This window comes from Delphinus delphis, chromosome 16 (assembly GCF_949987515.2).
Source record: "Delphinus delphis chromosome 16, mDelDel1.2, whole genome shotgun sequence".
NCBI lineage: Eukaryota > Metazoa > Chordata > Mammalia > Artiodactyla > Delphinidae > Delphinus > Delphinus delphis.
In genome coordinates, this window is record NC_082698.1 from 58,806,895 (window position 1) to 58,824,388 (window position 17,494).

The window sequence follows — 17,494 nt, forward strand, 5'->3', positions numbered from 1 at the left end:
TGTTTTTGGATTGGAAGAATCAACGCTGTGAAAATGACTATACTACCCAAAGCAATCTACAGATTCAATGCAATCCCTATCAAATTACCAATGGCATTTTTCACAGAACTAAAACAAAAAATTTCACAATTTGTATGGAAATACAGAAGACCCCGAATAGCCAAAGCAATCCTGAGAAAGAAAAACAGAGCTGGAGGAATCAGGCTACATGACTTCAGACTATACTATAAAGATACAGTAATCAAGACAGTATGGTACTGGCACAAAAAGAGAAATATAGATCAATGGAACAGGATACAAAGCCCAGAGGTAAACCCATACACATATGGTCAACTTATCTTTGACAAAGGAGGCAAGAATATACAATGGAGAAAAGACAGCTTCTTCAATAAGTGGTGCTGGGAAAACTGGACAGCTACATGTAAAAGAATGAAATTAGAACACTTCCTAACACCATACACAAAAATAAACTCAAAATGGATTAAAGACCTAAATGTAAGGCCAGACATTATAAAACTCTTAGAGAAAAACATAGGCAGAACACTCTATGTCCTTTTTGACCCACCTCCTAGAGAAATGGAAATAAAACCGAAAATAAACAAATGGGACCTAATGTAACTTAAAAACTTTTGCACAGCAAAGGAAACCATAAACAAGATGAAAAGACGACCCTCAGAATGGCAGGAAATATTTGCAAACGAATCAGTGGACAAAGGATTAATCTCCAAAATATACACGCAGCTCATGCAGCTCAATATCAAAAAAACAAACAACCCACTCCAAAAATGGGCAGAAGACCTAAATAGACATTTCTCCAAATAAGATATACAGATTGCCAACAAACACATGAAAGGATGCTCAACACCACTAATCATTAGAGAAATGCAAATCAAAACTACAATGAGGTACCACCTCACACTGGTCACAATGGCCATCATCAAAAAATCTAGAAACAATAAATTCTGGAGAGGGTGTGGAGAAAAGGGAACGCTCTTACACTGTTGGTGGGAATGTAAATTGATACAGCCACTATGGAGAACAGTATGGAGGTTCCTCAAAAAACTAAAAATAGAACTACCATATGACCCAGCAATCCCGCTACTGGGCATATACCCTGAGAAAACCATAATTCAAAAAGAGTCATGGGGCTTCCCTGGTGGCACAGTGGTTGAGAGTCCACCTGCTGATGCAGGGGACACGAGTTCGTGCCCTGGTCCGGGAAGAACCCACATGCCGTGGAGCGGCTGGGTCTGTGAGCCATGGCCGCTGAGTCTGCGCGTCCGGAGCCTGTGCTCCACAACGGGAGAAGCCACAACAGTGAGAGGCCCACACACCACCAAAAAAAAAAAAAAAAAGGAGTCATGTACCACAATGTTCATTGCAGCTCTATTTACAAGAGCCAGGACATGGAAGTAACCTAAGTGTCCATCGACAGATGAATGGATAAAGAAGATGTGGCACATATATACAATGGAATATTACTCAGCCATAAAAAGAAACAAAATTGAGTTATTTGTAGCAAGGTGGATGGACCTAGAGACTGTCAAACAGAGTGAAGTAAGTCAGAAAGAGAAAAACAAATACCATATGCTAACACATATATATGGAATCATAAAAAAAAAAAAAGAAAGGTTCTGAATAATCTAGGGGGAGGACAGGAATAAAGACGCAGACATAGAAAATGGACTTGAGGACATGGGGAGGGGGAAGGGTAAGCTGGGACGAAGTAAGAGAGTGGCATGGATATATATATATATATATATATATATATATACACTACCAAATGTAAAATAGATAGCTAGTTGGAAGCAGCCACATAGCACAAGGAGATCAGCTCTGTGCTTTGTGTCCACCTGGAGGGGTGGGATAGGGAGGGTGGGAGGAAGACGCAAGAGGGAGGAGATATGGGGATGTATGTATATGTATAGCTGATTAACTTTGTTATACAGCAGAAACTAACACACCATTGCAAAGCAATTATACTCCAATAAAGATGTTAAAAACAAAGAGAGAGAAAGGAGGAATAAACACTATCAGTCTATACATACAGTCCACACTCTGCATCCCACACATGCCCAGTAACGGGCAGAATGTGAACATGCTCATAGCTCTCTGACCACCAATAAGAGTATCAGTGCTTCTCCCTGAACACCCACAGGACCACGCATTTTCACCGATGACCTCGCAGAGGGAGAGGAAGGCTGCTCATCTGCAGATTTGCTCAAACCTGGCCCTGGGAGAAATGGAGCCTGGGACCCAGTGGGGGTTGGAATCTGTGCAAGACATCCAGGGAAGTTTCTGTGCCTGGCACCCTGTTCTTTCAGGCAGACCCAGATGAGGTATTTTTCTCATAATTATAACATTTACACATTTTTATTTTAAAATATTCAGACAATACAAAAAACTATAAAGAAAAGAATCAATAACCTATAGCATCCACATCCTAGTTATAATATGACCTAGAGTTAATAACATATTGGTGTAAATTCTCCCGAACTTTAAAATTCACACCTTTATAAACACATATATATGCACATATATATGTGCATATAAACACATATGTATGCATACATCTTAGATATAATATATACCTGATTGATATATTTACTTATTTCCATTTCATTTTAAATGCCTTTGGACTGGAGCTTTTACCTTTTAAAAAATTTTATTTTGAAATAATTTTAGATTCACAGAAAATTTGCAAAGAGAGAGTTCCTGTCTGAACTTCACTCACCTTGCCCTAATATTAACACCTTACATACACCTAAGAATGATCCACTTGTCAAAACTAAGAAATTGGGCTTCCCTGGTGGCGCAGTGGTTGAGAGTCTGTCTGCCGATGCAGAAGACACGGGTTCGTGCCCCGGTCCGGGAAGATCCTACATGCTGCGGAGCGGCTGGGCCCATGAGCCGTGGCCGGTGAGCCTGCGTGTCTGGAGCCTGTGCTCTGCAACGGGAGAGGCCACAACAGTGAGAGGCCCGCGTACCACCAAAAAAAAAAAATCTAAAACAAAACTAAGAAATTAACATTAGTACTGTACTATAAACGTAAATTCAGACATTGTTCAGATTTTTGTGTACTTATGTCCTTTTTCTGGTCCAGGTTACCACATTGCATTGAGACAAATAAGTTTTTACAAATTTCACCTGCTTCTTAAATTGCTCCCTTTCTTTCCCCACATGTAGCACTAACTTGGGGTCAGAGTGCCTTCCTTCATTTTTCTATCACCTTGCTTTCAGGCCAATCATTTGCTTTCCTTATGTGCTTCTCCAAAGACTGCCTTTAAGGACCCCATAGATATGAGGTCTCCATGAAGATTCCTTTAGTCAAACAAATCCTGCTCACTGCCCCGTCTCTGCATAGACTGATTCCAGGAGCCAGAGGTTTGCCCATCAGGAGACATCTCACCCAGGACAGGACTGGATCCACTGTGTTCTGGCTTCCCTCAGTGTGCATCTTCCCTATACTTTCCACTGTAATTTCACTCCATGACTTCCCTGGGCATGTCACCTGCGGGCCTAACACTTTACCTGCTTTCTCATTCATACAATCCCTGCGTCACCTTAAAATGCCTCCAAGATGCCTGAAGCATTTTGTGATGATCTTTGTGGTCCTTCCTTTGAAATGTCTATCCAAACTTTATATAGCCACCAACTCTTCAAATCATTAGGGGAAGCTCCAGATGCCCTTATTTTTTATTTTTATTTTTTGCGGTACGCGGGCCTCTCACTGTTGTGGCCTCTCCCGTTGCGGAGCACAGGCTCCAGATGCGCAGGCTCAGCGGCCATGGCTCACAGGCCCAGCCGCTCCACGGCATGTGGGATCTTCCCGGACCGGGGCACGAACCCGTGTCCCCTGCATCGGCAGGCGGACTCTCGACCACTGCACCACCAGGGAAGCCCAAGATGCCCTTATTTTTGACCATCTGTATGAAAAAAAATTTTTTTAATAATTTTTTTTTTTTTTTTTTTTTGGCTGCGTTGGGTCTTCGTTGCTGTGCATGGGCTTTCTCTAGTTGTAGCGAGCGGGGACTACTCTTCACTGTGGTGCACGGGCTTCTCATTGCAGTGGCTTCTCTTGTTGTGGAGCACCAGCTCTAGGCACGTGGGTTTCAGTAGTTGTGGCATGCGGACTCAGTAGTTGTGGTGCACAGGCTTAGTTGCTCTGCAGCATGTGGGATCTTCCCAGACCAGCGATCGAACCTGTGTCCCCTGCTTTGGCAGGCGGATTCTTAACCAGTGCCCCACCAGGGAAATCCCTGTATGAAGATTTTTGACAGCAATTTATTTTATGTCTCTGGCACAGAGAGTTGGACAAATCTCTTCAGTTGATGGTACATCATTTTGTCATTAGTAGATAGGTGCCCTCTCCTATTTTTTTCCCATTCATTCCCCTAACCATCTATTTTTCTCCCCACCCTATAAAGGGCACTCACTATAATATGTGTAATGTATGTCCACAGGTATATTGGTATTCCCAAAAGATACATAGTGCTCTTTTATGGATAGATGTGACTTCAGTCTACGTAAATGTTATTGTACCATAGATCTTATTGTATTTCTTCTTTACATGACACATGTTTTTAAGATTGATGTGTGGCTTTAAGTACCTCTGGTTCATTGTGTCTGGTGGCTACACAGTACTTCCAAGCATGCATCCACACATTTCACTGCTCCATTTCTCCAGGGATGACACCCAGGTTTGCCTCCACACACAATCTGCTGACAAATATACTTGTTTATGTTCCATTATAGGCCTGTTTGAGAGTTTTGGGCGAGCAATATACCCAAGAGTGGGATCATTGGCTCTTTGGGTATAACATATTTAATTCATGAAATAGAGTCAGATGGCTTCTAGAATTGTTCTACAAGTTTATACTCCCACCAGCAATGGTTCCGTTTTCTCCACATCCTTGCCAACACTTGGTAAGTGATATATGACTTGTCTAACTTTTGCCAATCTAATGATGCAAAGTGATATCATGTTTTAATTTGCATCGCTCAGAATGCTTCTAAGGTTAAGCATATCTTTACAAACTTGCCAGCTCTTCTGATTTCCCTTCTATGATTTCCTAATTTATCCATTGCTCACTTTTCCATTGGATTTCTGGTCTTTTTTCTTGTTGATCTTTGGGAGTTTCCTGTACATTGAAGGTAGTAATCCTGAGTCTGAGCAAATCTGATTCCTAGATACAGACTGCTCCAGAAATAGGTTTTTTCAATTACTATAAATATGGTTTTCCTCTTTACTATCCATTGATAAAGCCAACCACCGTTTTGTGGTTGAGCCACCATCTCCGTTCTGTGAAATCCACAACTGTGACAAAGCCCTGTACCATCAAGCAGCCCGGGCTGACCCGGGCATATGAGTAGAGGAACGGCATGATTTCAGAAACCCTGGGTAATATACAAAGCAAGAGAAACAGGCAGAACTGGGAGAGGCTGCTACCACTAGTGACTTAAGACCCAAAGTTCACACATAAGTGTTCTTAGTCCATATGAAACTCAGCTGCTTTTTCTACAGTTTAAAGTTTCCATCTGCAATGTTGAATGAGAAACAGAGTGAAGGGGGAAAGCAAGCTGTTGGGGTATAAACGGCTTTACTCATGATGACGACAACCTCTGTGTGTTTGAAGTGAGCCTTTGCCAGACCTAAAAGGCTCTATTTTCTCAATAACCTGATACCAGCTTCTGTCACTAGCCACGGCAGCTGCACTAAGCTGTGAGCTCCCGTGTGTTATTTTTATCCCCAATACTCACTGGGACCCACTTGGTCACCATTATGTTCAAAGAAGGGTTTGGGGGCCTGAACGCTACCATCTACCTCACAGGGATAAATGTCACATGCACAAGAAGAAGGATTTTCATTAACTGGCTGGGTAAGGCTCCCACTTGTCCTCAGAACAAGGTCCCTTAGTAAAAGCTGGGTCACAGAACTCAGCTGTGGCCAGGAGGCCTCAGCAAGTCTTCCTGGTCTCTCTCTCTAAATCGGAGGGGTCATGACCAGCTGTATGGAGGAGGATGGCTGCCCTTCTCAGAGAGGCCAGGCCCTTTGGTGGTCACTATATGGAGAAATAAGTCAGAAGAGAAGAAATTGAGTCATGAATCCCCACCCAGCAATAGAATATTTCTCTTCCTGGGTGCAGCCATCTTGCCTTCGGATCTGGACTGGCCTCCCATCCTCAGCACCACTATCAGAAGTTTGTTAAACCGGAGCATGGCATAAACAGCCTTGAGGTCGTCAGATGTTATCTTCTTTGAGTCCCTTCTGATACCAAGGCCCTCACACTGCCCATTAGGCAATTCCACCCAGCTTCCCAGCCAGAGTTCTGAACGCCACCTGATCCTTGGTCGCCTTTCACCCCTAACCCAGCAGAGGCCGCTAGAGTGATGCAGATGAAGCCAGAGTTGGCCAGAGCAGTGAAAGGAGGTCCCAGAGGCTGGCAGAATACCCTGTCCTCTACAAGCTCTGAGTCCAACCACCCAGCTGGGACAAGCACTCTGAGCCTCCTGCTTGGAGTTCCCTTTATCCTTCTCAGATGTGAAGATAGGGCCAGACTATTTCCATTTTATTATTTTTTAAAATATGTTTACTACCATATTTTTTGGCTCCTGATGTTTTTTAATTGCCAAAAAATAGTTACTAAATTGTGGTCTATTTCAAATATTTATACTTAGTAAATTAAAGCTTGTGACCCCCCCATACACACATACATACACACATGTAATGCAGCATAATGGTGCAATTCACAAGCCATATGAAAATAATAATAGTTTATAGCACACTACAGCTGGTGATCTGGTAATGGGACAAGTTTGGGATGCATGTTTTCTGCTAATCCCAGTGAGTGAGGCTGAGTGTAGCTCTTTGATGGATATAAAACCCTACACATTTAAGGTCTGTATTTGAGGCCCTTCATAAACGTGAGGCCCTAGCTAAATGGCCACTGGTCCACTGTCCCCTCTCCACCCTCACCATCCATGGACCAGGCTACAGTGAAATATGACACTAAGTGCAGAGTGGATAAGAGGAAGGTGGAGAAGGTTCAAGAGTTACTGGTCCCCCTCTTCCAGCTCCCAACCTGTCACCTCAGTGGAGAAATGCTCTCCGCTGGCCGGAGGAACATAGCTGGATGGCGAGGGGAAAGCTTCTCTGTACCTGGCTGTTCTCTGTACAAGCCTCCATTCCAGAGTTTCCACTCTGGTTCATTATTCCCTCCCCTTAGGCCCCAGACCCTTTTCCTGTGTTTGTGTTGTTTTTGTCAAAGCAGGAAGTCTTCCTGGAAATATTCCAGAAATCCAGCATCCTCCTCCTAACCCAGGGGACACTGGCTTCATGTGCGCCCCACAACCACACCTCAACTCTGGGCTAGAACAATGATGCCAGAACAACAGGAAGCCATCTTCCCAGGGACCCAGCATCTTGCCCTCAGAGTGAACATCAGCACTGGGCCTGCCTCTCTCCCTCAGCAACACTCAGAGCAACTCCTTGCAGTAGAAAACAATAATCAGGGAGGGAAAAATGTGAAGTTTTTTAAAGCAATTTGAAAAATGTGGAAGAGTGCTAGGAGGAAAACACTAGCCCATGTTTCCACAGTGCTGCTCTTCCTCATGCCCCTTTTTTCCACCCAGGACCTGAAGGCTGAGCACCATGACTACCCAACCAGATCTGCTGTGTCTGGTGGGTGCTCAGTCTTTCAACCTCCACCTCCTTGTTCAGCTATCAGAATCCACATCTCATCTAGTTGTCACCAGAGATGATGAGGCTAATGTGAGTGCCAGGCGAGGCCACAGTGTGTTCCCTCCCATGGGAAAGTTGTTTTGCAGACCAATAGCTCAGGTGTCAAGAGTCTGGGGATGCTATTCCTACTGGATGCTCCTGGAAAAGGGGGGTTCTGTGGCCAAAATATATTTGGTGGGGCTTCATACACAGGTTCACAATCCTTTATCCACAATGTTGAAGTCCAAAAAGTCCTGAAAACCAAAAGTTTTTTCATAACTCAGGGACAGAACCTGACCTAAATTGATCTGTAAGTTTTCAGATTCTTTATTTAACTTACTTAGTGTGACTATCCAGAAGTTTTTCTGCAGAAATATGTGATTACAGGGCCTGTCCCACTCTGCTGGGGATGCTATGGGATAAATAGCATATTCATCACATTACCTTATTGAAATCTGAAAAATTCTGAATTCCAAATACATCTCATCCCAAGGGTTTGGGGTAATGGATTGTGAACTGTATAAGTGCCCTTATTGGACCTTTATTCTGAACATAATATTTCAAGGGCTCTGAGAAGCCTTGTTGTAGACAAGAAACTAAGTCCACAGAGCATTCCCCAAACTTATTTGGCTACAAAAATCTTTGTTCCACTTAGTATCTACCTCCTGGAATTTCCACGTGGACACTTTGGGAAACACAGGATGTTTAGAAGAATTTAACTGTCTAAGAATGGACTCTCAGATGTAGGAAAAGGTGGATCTTCCTGAGCACTCTTAGATCCTAGGCCCTAGGGACAACTTTTCCTCACTCTCAGGGCTAAGACAGTGGGCAAGATGAAAAGCTATAATAGGGAAGACAGAGGCAAGACTTTGATGACTCATGTAGGCCTGGAACAGGGACAAGGTCTGCTGGAAAGCCCAATTAGGACAGACACATCTGTTGAGAGTCAAACTGCAGAGCCAGACAAGAACCAGGAGGGAAACAGTTAAGAGTTCAGGTAAAGATTGGAAACCGAGAGATAAGCAGGATCTAAGGCAGGGGTCCCCAACCACCTGTCCTTGGCCTGTTAAGAACCAAACCGGGCCGCACAGCAGGAGGTGAGGTGAGGGAGAGCGAGCCAGCGAAGTTCATCTGCCGCTCCCCATCACTCTCCATCGCTAGCATTACCGCCTGAACCATCGCTTGCATTACTGCCAGAACAATACCCCTACCCCTGGTCCGTGGAAAAATTTTCTTCCATGAAACAGGCCCCTGGTGCCAAAAAGGCTGGGGACCGCTGATCTAAAGCACTCAGGAGTACAAGTACCGAACATGAAACATCCTCGAAACTAAAGCAGTGTTTTGCCTCATCCTCTGAGTTTTTACATGCTTCCTATAAAGACCCACTTTATAGGAGTCTGGAGTTTACAGGTAGAAAGACAAGGGAGGGCTCTGTGTTAAATCAGTGAATAGGCAGGTAACCCACCTAATATCCTCTCTTGACCCAGGTGGAAGGGATACTTGTGAGAATAGCATATTCAGGCAATAAGGTTTGCAATATTCTTCTTGTGTCTCTGGTCTCTTGGCTGCTGCTTGTTATCATTTGTTGAAATTATGCATTGACCAAAAACGTTGGGCTCCAATACCATGTGTCAGCAGCATCAGAGCTGGGAGCCCTGGCCTATCAGAATAGGGTTCTATTCTGATCTATTCAGAATAGGTGAGGAGGCGGTCATCTTGGCTAGTATCCCTTAACAGTCCTGGGTCTATCAGGTGGCAGGAAACTCTTCAGAGTTAGCTCTGGGTAACTCTAGGATAATTCATCATTGGTTTTCTCTAAACTCTTTTTTTGTTGTTGTTGTCTTTTAAGCAGAGGTCTTATTAGAAGCCCAAATGATTTAAATTTATTTATTTATTTATTTATTTATTTATGGCTGTGTTGGGTCTTCGTTTCTGTGCGAGGGCCTTCACCAGTTGTGGCAAGTGGGGGCCACTCTTCATCGCAGTGCACGGGGCCTCTCACTATCGCGGCCTCTCTCGTTGCGGAGCACAGGCTCCAGACTCTCAGGCTCAGTAATTGTGGCTCACGGGCCCAGTTGCTCCTCAGCAAGTGGGATCTTCCCAGACCAGGGCTTGAACCGGTGTCCCCTGCATTGGCAGGCAGATTCTCAACCACTGCGCCACCAGGGAAGCCTCTCTCTGAACTCTTAAAACTGGTGCTTGGGAGCGGCAGGAGCATACTGGGAAAAGGATGTGTCCGATCCATCCAGGACTTTGTTGCCACTGACCCCTGTCTCTTGCTGCTGTAAATACAGTATACACAAGTCCTTAAAAAAATAGTTTTTTCTAAAACTCTCACACTCACCCTCTGGCTACCTCCTTATGTCTGCCCCTTACAATTCATTCTCTGTCTCAGGATTTCTCAACCTTGGCACTATTGACATTTGGGACCAGATAATTCTTTGCTGTGTGTGACTGTCTTTTGTAGGATGTTAGTTACCCACTAGATGCCAGTAGCATCCCCCTAGCTGTAACAGCCAAAAATGTTTCCAGACACTGCCAGATGTCTCCTGAGGGGCAAAATCACTCCCTGTTGAGAACCACTGCTCTATCTGAATGAGGAAGTAGCACTGCAGACTGAGTGAGTGCCTCGGAGAGACCCCAGCTTTGCCCTGGGCTAGCTGTGTGCTAAGACATCTATAGTATTTCCTGTGTGACCCTGTAATATTTCCCACTGAATTTAACCTCTCTAAGCCTCAGTTTCCTCACTCATAAAATAGAAAAAAAATAATAGTAAATATCTCAGGCTTTCTGGGAGGATTAAATGAAGAAACTTACGTAAAGAGATTATAGTGCTTGGCATAAAAGAGCATTCCAATACCTGTGGGTTATTATTAACCCCTGTCCCTAGGTGCTCCACACCTGCCTTCAAAGTGACCACTAACTTATCTTAAACTTGTTTATAAAACACTTCATAATCTGACCTTACCTCTTTAACTTCATTTCTGCAACACTTCCTCCAAACTCAACACTCCAGAGCTATCGAGTGCTTGCAATTCCAGGGAAGCAACCAAGATTTTTTTATGGCCCTTGCACTCTTTGTACTTGTTGTGATGTTCCATATGCCTGGTTCTCTCTTCTCCTATGTACCCTTTGAGTCTCAGCATGGACAGCACCAGGTCCAGGAAGGCTTCCTCTCCCCGAGTCTGGCCAGAGGAGCCTTCTTTGCACCTTCCCCATCATCACGCTTCTGACATTGCGTGGTCCTGGTTCTCTGTCTCAGTCACTCTCCCGACGGGGATCTCTGTGAAGCAAGGGATGCTGCATTGCTCTCTGCAGAGTCTCCAGTACCTAGTACAGTGCCTGATGTCCAACAGGATGCCACAGTGCTTGTCCAGTCAATGACTAACACTGTGAATTACTTTAGCACTAATATGGAAAAGGTTTCTCTTTTTCTCTTCTTTCTTGGGTAACGATGTATTATTCTTTCTGTTTGAATAGGGAGTACTTGCAAATGGAACAAAATTTAAAAGTTATCAGGGGGCTTCCCTGGTGGCGCAGTGGTTGAGAGTCCGCCTGCCGATGCAGGGGACACGGGTTCGTGCCCCGGTCCGGGAAGATCCCACATACCGCGGAGCGGCTGGGCCCATGAGCCACGGCCGCTGGGCCTGCATGTCCGGAGCCTGTGCTCCGCAACAGGAGAGGCCACAACAATGAGAGGCCCGTGTACCGCAAAAAAAAAAAAAAAAGTTATCAAAGAAGGGTAAGAGAGAAAAGTAAGGCTCCCTTTCCTGTCCTCCAACCACCCACTTTCCCTTCCTAGAGACAACTACAGTACCATGCAACCTTCCAGAGATGTCCAACTATGCATTTTAAACAGAGTCTTTGTAATTTAGCACTGTCAGGACTCCAGCCTGGGCAATAGGCAAGAGTCCTCCTGATTCCCCAAATCCCACTTTCCATACTCAAGAAAATTCTCTCATTGGGTGCAGGAAACAAACTTTAGACTCTCCTCAAAGGCAGCAAGGTAGAAGTTGGGAAAATCTGGTAGATCCCAGCATGCCCACCACCCTCAAATCTCCTAAACTGTACAAACACACACACACACACACACACACACACACACACACACACACACACATAACACACAGTAAAAGCAGAAGTGTGGGGATGCTCTAGGGGACCTTCCCTGGTACAGTCACCTGCAAAGCCCCACCCTCTCCCTTACTATCTTGAGAAATCTGAGTGAGAGGGAGGGCCAGGCCCAGCTTCAGGCTTCCTCCTCTCTCCCCAATAAGAGGAAGCAAAGTTCAATGCTTAGTCACTTCCCACTGGGTTGGGCTTTACCTGGGGGTCTGAGTCACACACAGGTGCCAGGGAGGGAAAGGTGCTGCCCAACATGACACAACTGCCTGCCCAGGAAGGAGATTAGCCGTTGGGGGTTGCAGGGACCACTACAAGTCTGATTGTGGATGCTAAGAACCCCTGCTCTTTGAGGGACTTTGGAGTCCCAGGCCAGGGGCAAGGCCTTAGGATAGAGAATCAAGAATCTGTGGCTTCTTTGCCTGTCTGTGTTCCAGGCACTTGGTGGGCCCTCAGTAAATGTTATTTCCCTCCTCCTCTCTCTGAGTAGAGGAGAGAGTCCAGGGCCTGAGGAACACCAATAAACATGTGACTGACCAAACATTTCAGCCACGCCAGGGGCTTCCTGGAGCCAGCCAGACATGACCAACCCAACCCTGGGAGAAGCTGGACTGCAGACTGGGGACCTTCACCTCTGCTTGACTTTCACTGTTCCTGAAGCAAGTGTTTCCACTCCCATTAAGCTGTGCTAACTATAGTAGGCAAATAGTGGCCTCCCAAAGATGTCAACATCCTAATCCCTGGGACTTATGAATATGTTACCTTATATGGCAAAGGAGACTTTGCAGATATGATTAAGTTAAGGATCTTGAGATGGGGAGATTGTCCTGAATTATCCAGGTGGACCCAATATAATCACAAGGGTCCTTTAGACGGAAACAGAAGGACCAGAGTGAGAGGAAGGGAGGTAATGAAGGAAGCAGAGGTCAGAGTGCTACGGGACCATGAGCCAAGGAATGTGGGCAGCCTTTACAAGCTGGAAAAGGCAAGGAAAGAGATTCCACCTAGACCCTCCAGTCCTGCTGATTCATTTTGGACTTTTGACCTCTAGAACTGTAAGATAATACATTTGTATTATTCTAAGCTACTATATTTGTGGTCCTTTGTTATAGCAGAAATTGGAAACTAATGTAGATTTTTGGTACCAAGAGTAGGGCACTGATGTAACAAATACCCTAAAAACTAACTGGCTTTGGAATTGGGCAGTAGGCAGTGAATGGAAGAATTTTTAGAAGCATGATAGAAAAAGCCTAGGTTGTCTTGAACAGCCTGTTAGTAGAACTATGGATGTTAAAAACTCTACTGGTGAGGGATAAGAAGAAAGTGAAGAGCACAGTAGAGAAAACATATTGTTTTAGATAATATGTAAATCATAAACAGAATATTTGTAAAAATATGGACATTGAAGGTACAGCTGGTGAAGGCCTGGAAGTGAGGAATATTTTATTGGAAACTGAAGAGGGGGTTGTCTTTGTTATATAGTGGCAGAAACTTAGCTGAATTGTATCCTATAGTTTTATGGAAAGCAGAACTTGTGAGGAATGAACTTGGGTATTTAGCTTAGGAGATTTCCAAGCAAAGTGTTGAAGGTGAAATCTGATTTATGTTTGATCTTTATAGTAAAATGTGAGAGGAAAGAAGTAAACTGAGGGAAGAACTCTGAATAAAAAGGAACCAGGACTTAGTGGTCTGGGAGATTCTCACCCTATCCAGATTGGAAAAGACGTTATAATTAGCAGATTCACTCTCAGGAAACAATACTCTAGAGAGAAAGTCAAAGTTGTGACTGGACGACCTTCTGCTAATACAAAAAGTCAGAGCATTTATTACTACAAAATGCTCTTACAATGGATTGGGCATGTTACTCATGGATCCCCACAACCATCTCAGCAGAATCCAGAGATAGAGATGGGATCATCCAAGAAAAATCTGTGGAGAAGACTTTTATCTAATGGAGTGAATGCCTATGACATATGTGAGAGACCCGCAAGGTTCGTAAGAATTTTATATCAGTAGAAACACTTTGGACTGAAAGTGACAGAGAAAACAAAATGAAAGAAGATTATCAGACTCTCAACATTCCACAGGCAGGAAACAGGGTGATAAAAGTTCTTGCTGCAAACATAAGTTACCATTCAAGTAAAAGGAAAAATGACTCTGAGAGAGGAGGGGCAACCCCAGAGGACAGAGCCTTGAGCCACAGAGGATTATTCTCAGTCCTTGAAACCTAAAGGAGTTTGCCCAGCAGTATTTTGACATTTCTTGGGACCAGTGACTTCTTTTTTCCTTCCATTTTCTCCCTTTTTGAATGAGAATGTCTATAACTATTATCCTATGCCTATTCCTAGAAGCAGATAACTTGTTTCTTGAGTTTCACAGGTTCACAGATGGAGAGAACATGGGTCTTAGGATGGATTATATCCAGTGCCTCACTCATACCTTATTTAAGAATATTTAGATGATGAAAGTTGGGGCTTTTGAGGTGATGAGATTTTAGGCTTTGAGTTCATGCTCTAATGGGTCGAGATTTGGGAGGATGTTGGAATGGGGGTGAGTGTATTTTGTATATGTGATGATTGTGAATCTTTGGGGGCCAGAGAGCGGACTGTTGTGGGCCAAATAATGACCCTCAAGAATATCCACATCCTAATCCCTGGAATCTATGACTATGTTAGCTTACATGAAAAAAGGGACTTTGCAGATGTGATTAAGTTATGATCTTGAGATGGGGAGATTATTCTAGATTATCTGGGTAGGACCGACATAATCACAATCTATAAGGGGATCTTTATAAGAGGGAAACAGGAGAGTCAGAGTGAGAGAGGGAGATGTGATGCCAGAAGCAAAGGTCAGAGTGATGTGGAGTCATGAGCTAAGGAATGTGGGTAGCCTCTAGAAGCTAGAAAAGGCAAGGAAATAGATTCTGCTCCCCTAGAATCTCCAGAAGGAATTCAGCCCTGCTGACCCATTTTGGATTTCTGACCTCCAGAATTGTAAAATAATGACTTTATGTTATTTTAAGTCACTAAATTTGTGGTAATGTGTTACAGCAGCAGTAGAAAACTAATACACTAACCCTTTTCCTACACCAAGCTCCACACCACTCAAGCCAACCTACTCCCCCTCCCACCTGAGGCCCTTCCCACCTTTCTATCTCCTCCCTATTTCCAACTTGACATTTCTAACCTCCCCCACAGGATTCCACCAATTGTTTCTTTGGCACTCCTTCGCTTTCTCTTATTTCCTGATTCTTCCCAGATCTGCATCATCCTTTAACCTGATGGTTCTTAACCCTAACGATACATTAAAATCACTTGGGTGGGGGTGGGAGGGACGACTTGTACAAAATATTGAAGCCCCATCCCAGACCAATTAAATCAGACTCTCTGGAGGTGGGGTTCAGATATCAGGTCACTGTTAAAGCTCCCCAGGTGATTCTAACATGCATCCATCATTGAGAAGGCCTGCTGACCTGTTGCTCCGGGGTTATCAAACTTTCACATGCATAAGAATCACCTGGAGAACTCTGAATGTGGCTGCCAGGTCCTCAGGTCCAGAGATTTGGGGTCAATACATCTGATACTCAGATCCTGCTTTTCTAACAAGCTCCCCAGAAGTGCAGATGCAGGTGGCATTTGTAACTTTGAGAGACATTTCCACAGCCTTCTGTCTGCTCCCTCCCCAGGAGACTCAGCTAACTGATAAAATGAATTCCTTAGATCAGTGATTCTCAATCTTTGATGAGTACCAGAATCACCTAGGGAGTTTGCTAAAAATACAGTTGCCCAGATACCAATCCAGTTTTGTTTAACAAGGTTATGGTTAACAAGCTCCCCAGGTGGTTCGTGTGCATACTGAAGTCTGAGAATCAATGCATTAGATGGGTGGTTCTCAAACTTGAGTATGTAAAAGAATCACCTGGAGGTCTTGTTAAAACACAGATTGCTGGGCCCCACCTCTAGAGTTGCTGATTCAGTAGGTTTGAGTGGGACCTGATAATTTTGCACTTCTAACATGTGCTAGGTGATCTGAAGTTGCTGATTTAAGGACCATACCTGGAGAGCCACTGCTTTAGATGGATGTTCTAAGCAAAATGTTTATCCCACCCCGTGCCTCTGTCCATCCTTCCTCCTCATTCTCTCAGCCATGAAGTAGTCCAGCTAAGGAGAGAGAAAGGGCCGAGGTAAGTGCCTGAGGGAGTCTTGATGTGATGGGGCTACAAGAAGGGGCTGTCAGAGCAGGACTTCTAGTAAGCTCACCATTGGGGCATCTGGCAGAATTCTAATAGCCAGGGATGGTGGCCAAATTCCAGTGGAGAATAAAAGTGATCTGATCGATAGCTGTTAACTCCATATATATATATATATATATATATATATATATATATATATATATATATATATATATATCCAGCTCCCCTGGGGCTCAAAAGCTTAGAGTTCCCCAGGCAGAGCCTCTCAGCCTGTGATGGAAAGAGGTATACAGGTGTAGTGAGCAGTAAGAGAAAATCTGAGGCAGGGGCTGACCCATGTCACCAGGCTAATCAGAGGGAAATCCCAACTGGAGCTAGAGTCCTGTTCACCCATGGCACTGACACCAGCTCTGGAAAGAGAGAGCTAAAGAGACTGCAGAGCGAGGATGAGAAGAGCCAGGGGAGAAAGGAAAGTCATTCCGTTTCCTTTATATTCAGAGGGAGTGAGAAAGTAAAGGCAATTGGCAGACCACAGAAAAGGGGGATGGAGGGATTGGGTTGAAAACACTATCAGCCGGAGTTCTTACAAAATCGACTTCACCTTCACACCCTGCATGCAGAACTTGGTTATGTGCCAAGTGTGTATGATCTTCCCGAACACCAGAAGTCATGTCTCAGTTCTAGGAAGCCATAAGGCAAACAGCTAGATACAGCGTCTGCTAATCCCCTTATACATACCACAGACCCATCCACCAGTTCACTGACAGTGCATCAGTGCGCTGACAGTGCACTGGGAGGTCTTGGAGAAATTCCTTAAGTCAGAACCCCAGTCACAGGGCTGAACAGACCTGGGATGTTTAGGAAACAAGCGTCAACCCCCACAGGTTTGGATGACATCACCACTTGGTGACTATGGTGATGAGGATTTTTCCAGTTGAGTGGACAGAGTCACATAGGCCATCAGCAGGTCTAGCTTGCCCTGTAGATACTGATCCTCAAAATTGCACCAGTAGGGACTTCCCTGATGGCGCAGTGGTTGAGACTCCGCCTGCCAACGCAGGGGACATGGGTTTGAGCCCTGGTCCGGGAAGATCCCACATGCTGTGGAGCGACTGAGCCCACATGCCACAACTACTGAGCCAAAAATAAATAAATAAGAATAACGAATTTAAAAAAAAAAAATTGCACCAGTAGTAACTCTAGTTCGGTCAACTACCTACTAGATATGGCTTTAGGGAAATCACTTACACTGAAACCTCAGTTTCTCACCTGTAAAATTATGCAGTATCTTACTTATCCAAAGACAGGAGGCTAAACCAAATGATACGTCCTTCTCCTCCTTTCACCCCATCCAGGCTCCAAGTCTATCCTATCCCCCCCAAATCTCCCATATCTGTACCCTCCCCTCCCACATCCCTGCCACTGCCCTGGTTCAGACACTCTTCAGCTCCTACCTGGCT